General features: G+C 37.6%; 1 protein-coding gene across 2 annotated transcripts in view; it reads right to left on the bottom strand.

Annotated features, from left to right (window-relative positions):
• Window positions 1-11876, bottom strand: part of arhgef37 (Rho guanine nucleotide exchange factor (GEF) 37) — a 46484-nt gene extending 34608 nt beyond the window's left edge. Inside the window, exons 1-4 of one of the 2 annotated variants that reach the window (XM_041796920.1) lie at window positions 11758-11876; window positions 10278-10377; window positions 1926-2127; window positions 1523-1623 (exon numbers count right to left, since the gene is read on the bottom strand). The gene's annotated coding sequence lies outside the window, so the exon portion shown is untranslated. Of the gene's footprint in view, window positions 1-1522; window positions 1624-1848; window positions 1879-1925; window positions 2128-10277; window positions 10378-11757 lie in introns of those variants that run through there. The other variant, XM_041796921.1, reaches the window with a different exon arrangement.
• Between the last annotated feature and the right edge of the window lie 1660 nt (window positions 11877-13536).

Below are 13536 nucleotides of genomic sequence, written 5' to 3'. Positions count from 1 at the left end.
TTGGCATTGAGGAAGTGTTACACCAGAATAAGTAATGAAAAAATCCCATCACAATCGGTATCAGTAATTAGCTAAACTGGTGTTTAAAACATCAGCATCAGGCCTAATTTTCCCAATCAACACATCTTAAATTGTAACTTCTTTAAAGCCAGCTCTACTGTATAACAATGACAGGAGTAAGACCCAGCCCACTGTGATTCAGAGCTTTAAAAGAAGGTAATTGTGACTGTAATCCAACCTCACAGATTATCTTTTCTCTCCAACAAAAGGGGTTTAGGGTTTAAGTGGCATATGGTGACCCAAAGATGGGGATAACTGAGATTTACAACTGGGCATCAAACCTCAAAACTTAGTAAATCTAACAAAAATATATCTGCCACAATGATGATTCAATTGGCATTTGAGATCACAATTATCAGACATAATATTCTTTGATTTTACAACTATATGTGTGTGAATTTCAAACTTCTGGGAAAAATTCCTCCCTTGTATCATCTTGAGAGGCAGCCACAAGTGTAGCAAATTCTACAGGTTATTTTGCATCGTTTCAGGCCGACTCCTCAAAACCAGAGCGGTCCCATATGACTGAGGTAGTTTCACATTTTTGTTTAACACGTCAAAACTAATGGAAAAAAGGCAAAATGCAATGTGGTGCAATATTCCTTTAATCGAGATTTGATGCTTGTTTTTTAAGAGCGTGAGAAGCCAAAATCTTAAATGAAATTTAAACTTGTATCAAATGAATAATTTGTCATATAGTGCTTAATTTAAATCCAAACTTGACTGTTTTAGTTACTATAAGGATTGCATTGATGTAGCTGTTAATCACAAGTATTGGCCATTATCAGCCCTGTTAATAAATATCAATGATCAGCAACTGATGAAGCATAAATAGGTATCAGTGGCTGATGTTTACTGTTGTGTTGATTAAATTTAATTCTGGTATCTGCTGCACCTAAACTAGATTTTTCCTGGACAAAAGAAGACAGGATAAAGTCTGATCTATTCTAAAGTTGGTATGGTATGGTGGAAGTTTTGCACCAAAAAAAAGTGAGGAGGAAAATAATAGCAGTCAGCTAAACTTTTATTTTAAACATCAGTATCAGGCCTCATTTTTCCAGTCAGTGCCTCTCTAGTTATAATTTGTTCAGGGAAAATGAGTCCTTGGTGCTAAAGTATTGCAAGGCAAAAAGACAGATAATCTTGTTTCTAACTAAAATTAGTTACTGACAGGACTAGCATTTTTGTTTGTGTACCCAAACTCTAAGCCCTGCCTATAGGCTCTTCACAAACATTACATAATGACAATTACCGCACTAACACTCAGCAAAACAGATGACTCTGAGTAAGATATGTCACCAAAACTTTCTCTAAATCCCAAAACAACTGTGTGGCAAAGCTCCAGGCTGAGACAAGTGCAGCTTACATTATGAGCCAAACCACAGAAAACTCCTGATCATAGCTGAGTGTAACAGTGACAGTGCATCATTAAAGCATTTACATGACAACAAGCTGTGATTACCTGGTGCAGAATCCCTGATTCAGCTCTATGAACCTCGATCTGCCCCGCTGTGCTCTGTCCCAGCTGAAGCAGAAATCTGCCGCAGAGGAGCCGCTGCAGCACTGCAAACACAGACACACAGACGCATAAACGCACTAGTGTAACTTTCACCGGTGACTCACACGCACCAGGCTGCGGCTGGGCCTCATGTGGCAGGAGTGTGTGAGGGGGAAACACAGGGCATGAGTGTGTGAAGAAAAAAAAGGGGGGATGGGAGTGGAAAAGAGGGTGGGCTGGCTGTTTTGTGGAGGAAAAAGAAGGGAGGGGGAGGAAGGGCGCACACTCACACATTGACACACGGTCTCATGCTGCTGAATAAGCTGATTGACTGCAGCAGCTGGTGGGAAGAGGAAGCGGCACTCACCCAGGAAGATACTGATTGGCTGGATAAATCTTCACAGTGGTATTAAGGTCCAATCAGAGCGTAAGTAGAGAGCCTTCGTGAAAGTCTGAGCGGACCAATTAGGATACAGGGTTGAAGTGATTGAAGTTTTTCTCTCACAGGAAACAAAAGCACAGCAGGACGGCCCATCCTCTCACGATTGCAAAAGGATTTTCTGGATTTTCTGGTGAGGGGAACAAAAGAAGGTTTACGGCACATCACTTTAGATTTCTTCAGTCGGAAATAAGGATTCATGGCTTATTTCTCTCTGACAATTAATCAGAAAGGTGCATGTCCACTGAGAAGCAACAGGTTGGAATCAACAGCCTTGAAGGGCATAACCTGCAGTAACAGCAAACTTTGAGCCCACCCAAAATAATCCCCTTAAAAGATGTGCAGGCAAAATCTTTATTATTATAGTCCAATGGAAACACTTGTCAAAACACAGTGAAAGAGAATGGAAGTTAAAATGGGATATTGCAAGCTCCGGGGGTCAACAGCTGTGCTAACATCTGTAAGAGGCTGCAAAGACCAAGAAAACATAGAAGTGAAGATGTAGCCAACAGCTTTGCTTGCAGCTCTCAAGCACAGCACTTTGCATTGGAGTTAACCAGGTCTCCATCAAACTTCTACATTTACTCCAAAATGCTGCGGCTCGTCAGCATGAATTTTAAAAGTGTAATGGTTGTTTCCAAATCATTAAATAGATCAGCACTTCAGTACGTTTCTGATCTTTAAGAGTCTTCAGGAGGTGTTCTGACCAACTTCATCCCAAAGACCGGATTATTAACCACAGGCAATCAGTTAGGCCTTTCTCCCCTGATTGCTCAGTTTTGCAGGACAACCAGCTCTTGCAAGAGTCCTGGTTGTGCCAAACTTCATCAGTTTGCTGCTGTGCTCTTAAAGGTGCAGTGTGTAATATTTAGCCTATTAGCATTTAGCAAAACAAGCTTGGTTAAAATAAAACATAACATTTATAAGTAGATTGATCTAAATTAGTGTTGACATCTGATAACACATTTTTTAAATTTATGTTTTAAATTAACTCAGAATAAGCCTTTTATTCATAAATAGGGAGGGTCCCCTCCAAGGAAGCTGCCATCTTGGATTTTTGCATTTTGCCTGTTTCTATGGCACCACAGAAGGAACCAAATAACAGTTAAGCATGTATTGATTTTTAAACTTCACTGGTTCCCACAGTTATCACCAGAGAAATGAGCATCACACTCCAGAATTGACTGTTAGATGTTGATAGTCCCATTTTCACACACTGTACCTTTAAGAACTGTGCCTGTTGACAATCCTGTCTCTGAGCTCTGCAGACAGCCCCTTTGACCTCATGGCTTGGTTTTTGCTCATAGGAAGCTGTAAGGCCTTCTAGGGTTTCTATGTCCAATCAGTTTGATTTACCACAGGCAGACTCCAATCAATGTGTAGAAACATATCAGCAAAGATCAAGAGAAATGGGAGAAACCTGACCCAAATTTTAAGTTTTTTTTTCAAATGTGATGATTCAGTTTTTTATTTTTATTTAACTGATAAAAAAATCTAAAATTCTGTTTCCACTTTGTCACTAAGAGGGCTGAGTGTAGAATAATGAGAATTTTTTTTTACTGTAGCATCAGGCTGCAGTAACGTGAAGGGGATCTGAACACTTTCTGAATGCACTATATATTCTCTGTTTTTTAACCCATCAGAAGAGTTGTGTGATATGCCTGTGTCTTTAAGTTTCTGAATTCTAGCTTCTTTTTGTTTGAATGATTTGTATGTGCTTTATGTGCTTCTTAATTACTCTTCTTTTTTATGTAATCTATATTTTTATATCTGTTGTGCTTTTGTGTTTTATTCATCATGAAGCACTTTGTTGCACACTTTGTTTTTTAAATGTGCTATATTAATTAAGAGGAATTCATTTGATTAGATCAGTTTATGCACTAATTTGCTGATTTTACCTCAGTAATAAGATTATTTTAGGCAGGCCAGGATATCAACATTTGTTTTAGTTCACATCAATGCAAAAGTGCCTGAATGGTTTTGCAGCTATTTTATCAAGGGTTGACACAAACTAAAATGTAAATTTTGATCATTCTAGCAAACTTCATACAACATTGATACCTGTTCAAGCCACAGCATCAAACACAGATATGAAAGACTCTCAACACTGCATAATTTCTTCTTTTAAGTTATACTACAACTACCTCTTGGTGGTTATTTGTTTCTTTGAGGTAACCAGTCACCTGGCATTGAAAGTAGAAGGTCAAGAAAAAGTCTGCACGGTTTTCTGTGGCAGTTTGATTCATGAAAGTTGAAGTTGAAGTTGAAAGAAATGACTGAAATGAGTCGTCATTTGTTCCAAGTCAGACAAAATCTGCCAAAGCTTTTATGAGAAATCACATTCATGAGAAAGGGATGAACCGGAGGCACTTTGACCTCAATCTTTGACCTATGACCTCCAAAATCCACATAGATAGTCCTTGAGTCAAAGCGAACATTTGTGCCAAGTTTGAAGAAAATCCAAAGTGTTCATGAGATATCATGTTCATAAGACTGGCTTGGTAAGCAAGGGATAAATATGAGGCCACTTGACCTTTGACCTCCAATATCTGATGAGTTCATCCTTGAGTCAAAATCAACATTTGTGCCTCTGTTAGATTTTTTTAACTCAGATATTAAAGTGTCAAACAAGAATGTTGACAATAAAACAAGACCAATAATGAAAGTGAAGACCAAAAGGCAACAGGACAAAAGCAAACTGACGGCCAACATAACAAGAGCAAAAAAAAAAACAAACAAGCAATTTAATAAAATACAATTTAAAAAATTAAGACAAATAATAGCACTAAAAACTATTTCAGACAGAAGGTAAGAATAAGTGAAATGTTGAAATGTTAATTATATAAAATTTGCGCAAAGTTCGAGGAAAATGCATCAAAACATTCTTGAGATATGTTCACAGGGGTGACCTTGATGTACTTATGGATCGACGCTGCTAAGGCATGAAAAACTGTAAGCAAAGTTCTGCACACTGTCCATATTATACAAACATGCTGGCAACCTATTAGTACTAAACTCTGCAAACATATTTGTACAATTTATAAAGTCTGCAGGAGTCTGTCTGCAATTCTGATGCGGCTATTTAACCCATGCACATACTTTCCATATCATCTATAATTATATTTTATCATCGTAAAACATTCAGTACAGAAAAGAACCAAGAAGTCTCGAAATGTCTGACCTTGGATAAAAATCAAATTAGATCAGATATAGCTACTCAAGTTAGACTGAATTTCCCCCCCACAGTTTAAAACTGAGACAGGAAGTTCTTGCAATTCAGCCCGATTTTTATCTTCAAAGTTGAACTCATGATCTGGATTAGTAACGCCATATTTAAGTCCTTGTCTTACATGAAAAGATACTGGAAAGCACATTCTTCAAACACACTTTCAAGAGGTATGATGGTCTCTGTGACAGCTTCATTCAGCTTCAGGAGAATTGGTTCTACAACCGAGGATTAATCAGTCATCTCACACAGTACGGCAAATCCATGGTTTGATCTTGTGCAGAAAGGCGATGCTGCACTTTATCCAAAGAGGAACACAGAGGAGATGTAGTCCTGACAGAGAGGACAGGATGCTCTCATAACTGTTTCTCATACATTGTCTCTGTAGAAGATCAAGATCCTAGTTTGTCAGTAATCTGAGATAACTAAAGGTCAATAACTGAATTTATACACTGTGTCATATTGGTGGAGAATATAAAAGAAACTGTAATTCAAACAGAAGGTGCATTGTGAATTTCAAGTCCACCTTTGGCTGGTTCAACACATTTATTTTCTATTTCTCAAGCAAACTGGTCAAAACCAACACAAACTTCATGGTGCCTGTGAGCATAAAAACAAGATGCAACCATGAACCTCTCACACAATGAATGGATTCATCACAGCAAGACTCAATGAATCAGGAGCGAGGGAGGCCGAGAAGCAGCAACTAATCTGGTTCATTAGATCAGTATGTCGAGGAGGAATGCTGCAGGGCGGGATTCTTTTATCAGCTGACTAATGTCAAGTCGACCTGACGACAACTAAAGGTGTGTTGGACAAAGACTGGGACAGTATACTTGAGGAGTTCATCAGACTCTCAACAGCCAGGCTATTCATCTCAGGTCAGGCAACTAAGGTCATTTTTAGTAGCCCTTTAAATAGACTGTTTATGCTTAAAGACGATCCATACACTTCCTTTGCAAGTTTAGTATATTCAGTTGTATTTATTTTCTAATTTCTTTGTCCTACATCACAGTCCTGCAGTTATTCCTGATTATACCTATTGTCTTAATCCTCATGACTCATGAACTGCTGCCCACTTCAATGTCTTCTGTGAACATGTTCTTGTAGGCATTTAAGCCAATAAACCTAATAAAAGTGCATACTGGTGTGCACAGAATACAACTTGAAAAGCATTTTCAAACAACTCATGCTAACTTCGAGTCAACTTGGCTCAGATTTTTGCAGCAAGAAGACTTTCGAGCAGACCTCATGTTGTGAGCAAAGACATGGCAACTTTTTCAGGGCTTATACAGAACAGGAGCTGAAATACCATCATTACTAGTTGTGTGGAATTAGACCATCAAAGTGGAAAGGAAAAGCATCCTTTAAGCCTGGCTACACAATAGATGACTCTCAAATCTTATTTCACGGTGGTGATTCGACAGATAAAATCTTCTATGATCAAACATGACTCTTCGTGCTGCTGCCATCTGGTCGACGTCTAAGGACTCTAAAAGCTCGCACATCAAGGTTTAGAAATAGCTTCTACCCCACAGACATTGCTGAACTCCCCAAGAAATCGTACTGACATCATTACATTACGGGACAAGATACAATATGATTATTCCGAAGGTGCAATATCTTGTGAAATATGGTTGGTGCAATATGATCACTAATAACCATGTGGATTTAAATTTTTTATTATTATTATTTTTATTATTGTGTTTTTTTTCTTTGTGTGTAGCTGTGTCTTTGTTTTGTTGTTGTTTTTTTAACACTGTAGACTGCATCGGATGTACAAAGACTTTAAAAAAATGTTTTAGCTTTATTTATCTGCTTATAGCTCTATTTATTCCTCTTTCTTGTATGTCCTCCTTGTTTTAATAGTAGCACAGAAAATTGTGTTGTACTTTGCACAATGACAGTAAAGGATTTTCTATTAATTTCTATTGTCAAAAGAAGAGAAAAGTAGAGGGTTATCGATGTCATTAGCCGACTGTCCTGGTGTGGGTTACTGGTATGTTGTGCAGCAATTAAAAAAAAAAAAAAAAAAAAACAAGAAAAAGCACACTAACACTGGTATGTCTTGCATAAGACATTATACAGGCACTCATGTTGCTTCCATACTTAAAGCTGGTCTTCTTTTTCAATAATCCACTTAGCTTGGCTTGTTCACTGCCATGTTGGTGAGCTGTAAATTATGCAACATCAGGTTAGCGACTCTTCCAGGTCTTCTCATCCTCTTTGGCTATAACAGGTATTCTGTCTGAAGCAACCCAATCCAGACATGTAAAGATCAAGCATGACTGATATTTATATTTGAGATGAAAATAGACTTCAACTTGATCACACACACTTGAGGATTATTTGGACCAACCATTTTCAGGCCATGAATTGTGATAAATTGGACCAGCCATTTCTTGAGGCTGTGCTGAGGTTGGAGTGAAATATCCTTGTGGTTTATGGGTTGTGTTTATCCTTTTTTTTTTTTTTTTTTTGTGGTTTGTTGTTTTTTTTTTTTTTTGAGAACTTCTTTTTTTCAGTTAATTTGAGAGACTATGAAATTAAGTTTTGCATATTTGATCAACATATTTTTGTGCTTTTTACGCTTTTGTTATAGAGACATGACAGTGTCAATACAGTTAGAAATAGGGATAAAAGAGTGGGACTGGTAATGCAGCAAAAAACAAAGAAAGTGCAACAGAGGTAACATTCCAGTACAAAACTGTATTACACAAGTGTTTTTAACCACATACTGTAAACAAAGTGACAATTCTGTGAGAAAATAGTGCAAACAACCTTGTAAAAAAGGCTTAGAGCTGGTTGCCTTGATCAGCACCGTGGATCGGCCCCTTCTCACCGATACCCGATCCAGCTTTGAGGGGCTGGATCCGGCCGATACCCGATACCAGGATTGGTATTGGTGCATCCCTACCATATACAGAATATGCTTCTCTCAACTGATGGGCAGAAACAACATATTATATTCTAAAATAGAAGATTTGAATAAATGCTAATCACTTATTTCCTTGGCCTCTCTTTTCTATTGCCACCAATAATTTCAAAGTCAACAATAGTTTTTAAGATGCTGCCAACACAGAGACAAAGGCAGCCAAAAATGTCTTAGCCAGCCTTCACTGACATCACTGAAATGATTGAAGAGTACAAAATCCCATGGCTGTATGCAAAAAACAACATCTCATTACTTTTTAGTCTGACTTACATGATCATTTTTACATTTTTCTGAATCCAGCTTTGCATTTGTGCTACCATACTCCATCCAGGAAAAATGCAATCAAGTGCCTGTTGAAGAGTTTTTTAATTCAGAGATAGTCTATCTCTTTATTATAGAGATAGATGGAGAGGAAAGGTAAGTCTGGTAATGAGTCAGTTGAAAGAAGAGTCAGAGGTGGGAGGAAAGATAAATAAGAAGGCTAAATGTGGAACAACATTTACTGTAATAACAGGGTTGGCCTACTTCCTGGCGGCAGTAATGCACATGTGTTTCCCAACACAAAGATATAGCTTAACTTTGGTAGAGAGGTCGGTAAAACCGTGTCATTTGAAAGTAGCTAACTGATGTTAAGCCACCACGGTCTTCCTCCTGAGTGACAAAGGTGAGGAAAGATGATGTGGCTTAAAATGAGGGTACTCATGATCACTTCACTCAGTCTCTAACAACCTCTCTGTCAAATACTCAGGTTGTTGCAGCATTACCCACAATGAGTGAAGACTTATGTCAGGATGACTAGGACTAACAGTAGATTAGCAGCTCTCACACCCTTCTTTTGCTTTCTTTGCTCTGACCCAATACTGTGCCTGTTCTGTTGTCTTATTTTGCTTCACATGCTTCAGTGCATATGTTTTAGAATCACTAAGCAGCATCTGCCAGGTAGCTCTGATTTAAAAGAAGTTTTAAGGGGAATCCCATTATTTTAAACTTAGACATCAGTTTTTATCCCTAAGAGACACACTGACACAGCAATTTTGGATTGCTTCAGCCAGTAACTGCCAAAAGAGCTTTCAGGGTTTTTATCAAATCCTTCACGGCAAACACACTGAAGTTTATCTGATACAAAAATGCCTTATCTTTACCACTGGCAGACTCAGATTGTTATGCAAGTGTCTGAAAGCATTATTAAAAGAATAACTTTAAAAGGATGAGTGGTTAGCTGGCTGGCTAACTGGATGGATGGATAGATTTTGTTGTCCTTAAAGCTACCTGGTTGATGCTGCCTGGATCAGTTTGTTTGTACCATGTTGTGGCTTTGCCCTTCTAGAGGATTAGCTTAGATCCATGAAAACAACAACTCCAGGAATCAGTACACAAACGACGCCCATGTTCACCCACCCATTACCTATACTGCTTATCCCAGTCAGGGTAGCAGAGGAGTGGACACGACCTTAGCTGTCAGGTGGGGTACTCCCTGGATGAATCATGACTCAGGGACAGGGCTGACATTTGGAAACAACCTGTCATGATCACACTCACACCACTGGGAAATTCAGAGTCATCGATTAACCTAGCGTGGGTTTGATTTATAGGTACCACACATGCACAAGGAGAATGTACAAACTCCACCCTGTCTAACTGGGATTGAAACCAGTAACCTTTTTGCAGTGAGGGAACAGCACTAACACGCTTCAGCGGCTTTAAAGGAAATGTGACACTATATTCACTTGTATGAATAATGTGGGCAAGTCAGCTATGCATGAAAATTTCACTAGAGAGGTGACATACTAGAAATATATTGGATGCTTCAGAGGAGGTATTTAACTTCAAGCAGGAAATATACCAGAAAAGCAGTTTTTAAAATGATCTCTTCTCATATCATTACTGAAAATACCTGCCTATTAATTTAAAAGTTTATGGCTTCAGGATTGATAGGCTAGCTTAAATAAAGAAAGTCAGCATAGTTCAAAATGTCTGCAAACTTGAGAGTGAAAAACATGTTCTACCAGAGGTAAGACAAATAAACTAAAAGTTTGTTTGTTCTTCAAATCAGGATCAGCCACCAGTAAACTACCTCCAATGATAATAATGATATGCTGAAAATAGAGTATATAATTACCTCTGCAGGTTATGTTTCCTTCCTCAGTGCCGGTCTGCTAAGGACACCAGAGGAAGGAGGAGGGAGGAGGGAACATCCTTGGTTCCTTATCAACGAGGAACTGAAATAAACAATTTCACACAGACTAAACATTAATTTTTCACATCAGTGCACATTGTGTTTTAACAGTTTGTGTACCCCTCTGATCACGACAGCCTAAAGCTTGTCTCATCTGGGTTTAATCTTTGCCTTAGTGTCTCTATTTGCTTTAAATTCACACAAGAAATTCTACATAAAAAAACAACTGTAGCTTCTCATCAGTAAATACACACACAGGGTGATTTCATGGGGAGAAGGATACATATGTTCACAGGGATCCAAACAAATAAATAAAATTAAATCAATAATGTACATCCAAATTAGGGATATGCAGAGAGCAACACTGTAAATATATAGGCTTAATTACAGACATTGAAATTGATTTAACAAATAAATATTGATAAACAGTTATTGGTATACTTTTGACTATTTTTATAAAAGTTAAAAGGTTTTGCTTTTATTTTAAAAGAAATATAAGGAGGGCTTACATGTTTAAAGTTTAGCAGTTGTATTGGCAGCAAAATAAAATATCAGAAAAAACACTCATTCATAAATAAACCCATGAAACCAGTATCATGACAGATCAAATTGTAATTTAAAAGTAATGTTGCATCTGAACTTCAGAGTTTTGTTAGTAAAAACGAAAAACCTATTCAGCTGAAAATATTCATGATAAATCCAAAATAAAAAATAAAAGGGCTTAATATACGGGGGAAAAATGATTAGGAGGACTAGGTGATATGGACCTCAACTTAAATCTCAATATTATTTTCACTGAGGGTACACAAAAAATATCTAGCTACTTTTAGCCTAGATAAAATACACAAGCCATTTGTGTGGGTAAAAAATAAAAGCAACTATAAACTACGCTGTCTAACTTCATATAGCGTTTTAAACACATTAATATATCGTAAAACACGACGATGTACAGCCCTATGTGCAACAGGTGGATATTGTGCAGGGATACATTTTATCACATTTAATGAATAAACTTTATTAATAAAGGTTTTTTTTTTCAAAATCAGCCTTGTATATGTGTATAACAGTGTTCTCTTTAACTGAACACGAGAAACGAGCTAAAACGTTAGATTTCGGCGGTAAAACGTGACACCGACAAGCAGTAAGCATTCTGTTTGGGTTTCATTGTGAATGAGAGGGAAAGGGGGCGGCAACCATTCGAGGAAATACATCGATTTTGTTCACAGTTTCAAGTATTTTATCAATCAATGTAAGATTTAAGAGGACTCTGACGTCCAAACACCAAAATCTCGTTAGCAAACAGACGCGGAGTGGGGTTAAAAAGCCTCGTTTGTTTTGGGTTGGGGTATTAACGGGGTCTGACTGCTCTATTGTCTTTACATAGAAGGCAGAGAATCCCAAATAAATGTAATCAATCGTTTACCTTTCTGTTGCCGTCCTGTCATCAGGTCTTAAATCCAGCTGCGATGTCCTCGTGAGCCCTGTGTTTCTAACGTCGAACTCCCGTTTACCTGTTGTCAGTCAGCAGCCCGTCAATCCAAGACAAGAAGTCACGGAGGCGACATCCGGTAAATCCTTTAAAAATAAAAGTCCCAAAGGGGCAACAACTACCATGTTTCCATATGAAAAAAAACATACAGCGACTCATATCCCCTACCATTCAACCCATGAGATGTGAAAACATTTGCACAAAAAAACATAAATAAAATAAAATAAAATTTTAGAGTCACTGAAGTAGTTTCAGCGCCTATCAATATCAAGCACATCCAAAGCGGTTTTTTCGTCATTTTTATTCATAACTAAAGTCTGGTTGTTGCAACAAGGCAAGCACGGCATAAAAGACATTAGAAAAACAGCATTTAGAAAATAAATCGACAAATACACAATAAAACTGTAAGAAATATTGGAAATGGCTTGTTTATTTTTTAGTTTTTCATTGGTTTCTTGAATAAATAATTGAAAATTAAAAATAGAAATGACTGGCTTCCATAAATGGGCATTTGTGTATTCATTGTTTTACGAAAATTATGACGACATTTAACAATTATGTCCCTACTCTCTTAAGATAAAAAACTTAGATACTATTTGTCAATTTTGGTGATTATCGAGAAATAAACAACACACTTCCAAATAAGCTATCCATATTTTTAATTACAGTTTAAAAACTGCCTTTTATAATTTCAGTCTTATCAATGTCAATATGCGTCCTCTTCCCTTCAAGTCTCCACATACAAAAAAGGGTCCTGAGCCCTATTTTTGAAAAATACTGCATTAGAACCTTTTATTAGATACCTGTTATAGGCTTTTTTTTAAGACTTATATTCCATGAAGTTGAAGTCATCTAAAGTTGAGGCAACATTTCAATGTCTAGTCATTGTTCAATATAGTCATGGTCCCTGAAGAATTGTTTAATTATTGTTTTTTTCATACCACATATAAGGCATTATGTGATTGAGTATGTAGGCAAAGGAGCTATATTTCTTTTCTGGTAACTTTTTTATTGTATCTATTTACTGGTTTCTTCTTCCAGTCTTCTTATGGTCGCCTTAAAAATATTGGTTGGCAATAAAAAAGTAAAGATAAAGCATTTGTTCCCCCGTTTTCACAAAATAAACCCAAGAAAAAAGGGAAAAAGTACTTGACTTTTTTCTGAAATAAAGGGGTCTGTTCAAATAGTCCGTGTTGCTTAGGAAGGGTTCTAACTGAGTGGACAACCAGGAAGCATTTTAGTGTTAGCCATGATAAAGGTCATTTGAATTCTCCGACTGAAAAGGAAACAAGCTTCATTATTTCCTTTATTATCTCCTTGAGCCTAGAAAAAAAGTGGGCCATCCGTTAACAAAGGAGAGATGAAAAAACAACAAGCACCTGTTCACCGCTCTTTGATCCTCTTAAGACCACTCAACAGTCACAGAGTCGCTCTGATCATCACTCAGCAGTCACAGAGTCACTCTGATGACCATTCAGCAGTCACAGAGTCACTCTGATGACCACTCAACATTCACAGAGTCACTCTGATGACCACTCAACAGTCACAGAGTCACTCTGATGACCACTCAACGGTCACAGAGTCACTCTGATGACCACTCAACAGTCACAGAGTTACTCTGATTACCACTCAACAGAGTTTCTCTGATGACCACTCAACAGTCACAGAGGCTCTCTGATGACCACTCAACAGTCACAGAGACATTGTGATGAC

The sequence above is a fragment of the Cheilinus undulatus genome, linkage group 10, assembly GCF_018320785.1.
Source record: "Cheilinus undulatus linkage group 10, ASM1832078v1, whole genome shotgun sequence".
Classification (NCBI taxonomy): Eukaryota; Metazoa; Chordata; class Actinopteri; order Labriformes; family Labridae; genus Cheilinus; species Cheilinus undulatus.
This window is presented reverse-complemented; position numbering and strand designations above follow the sequence as displayed.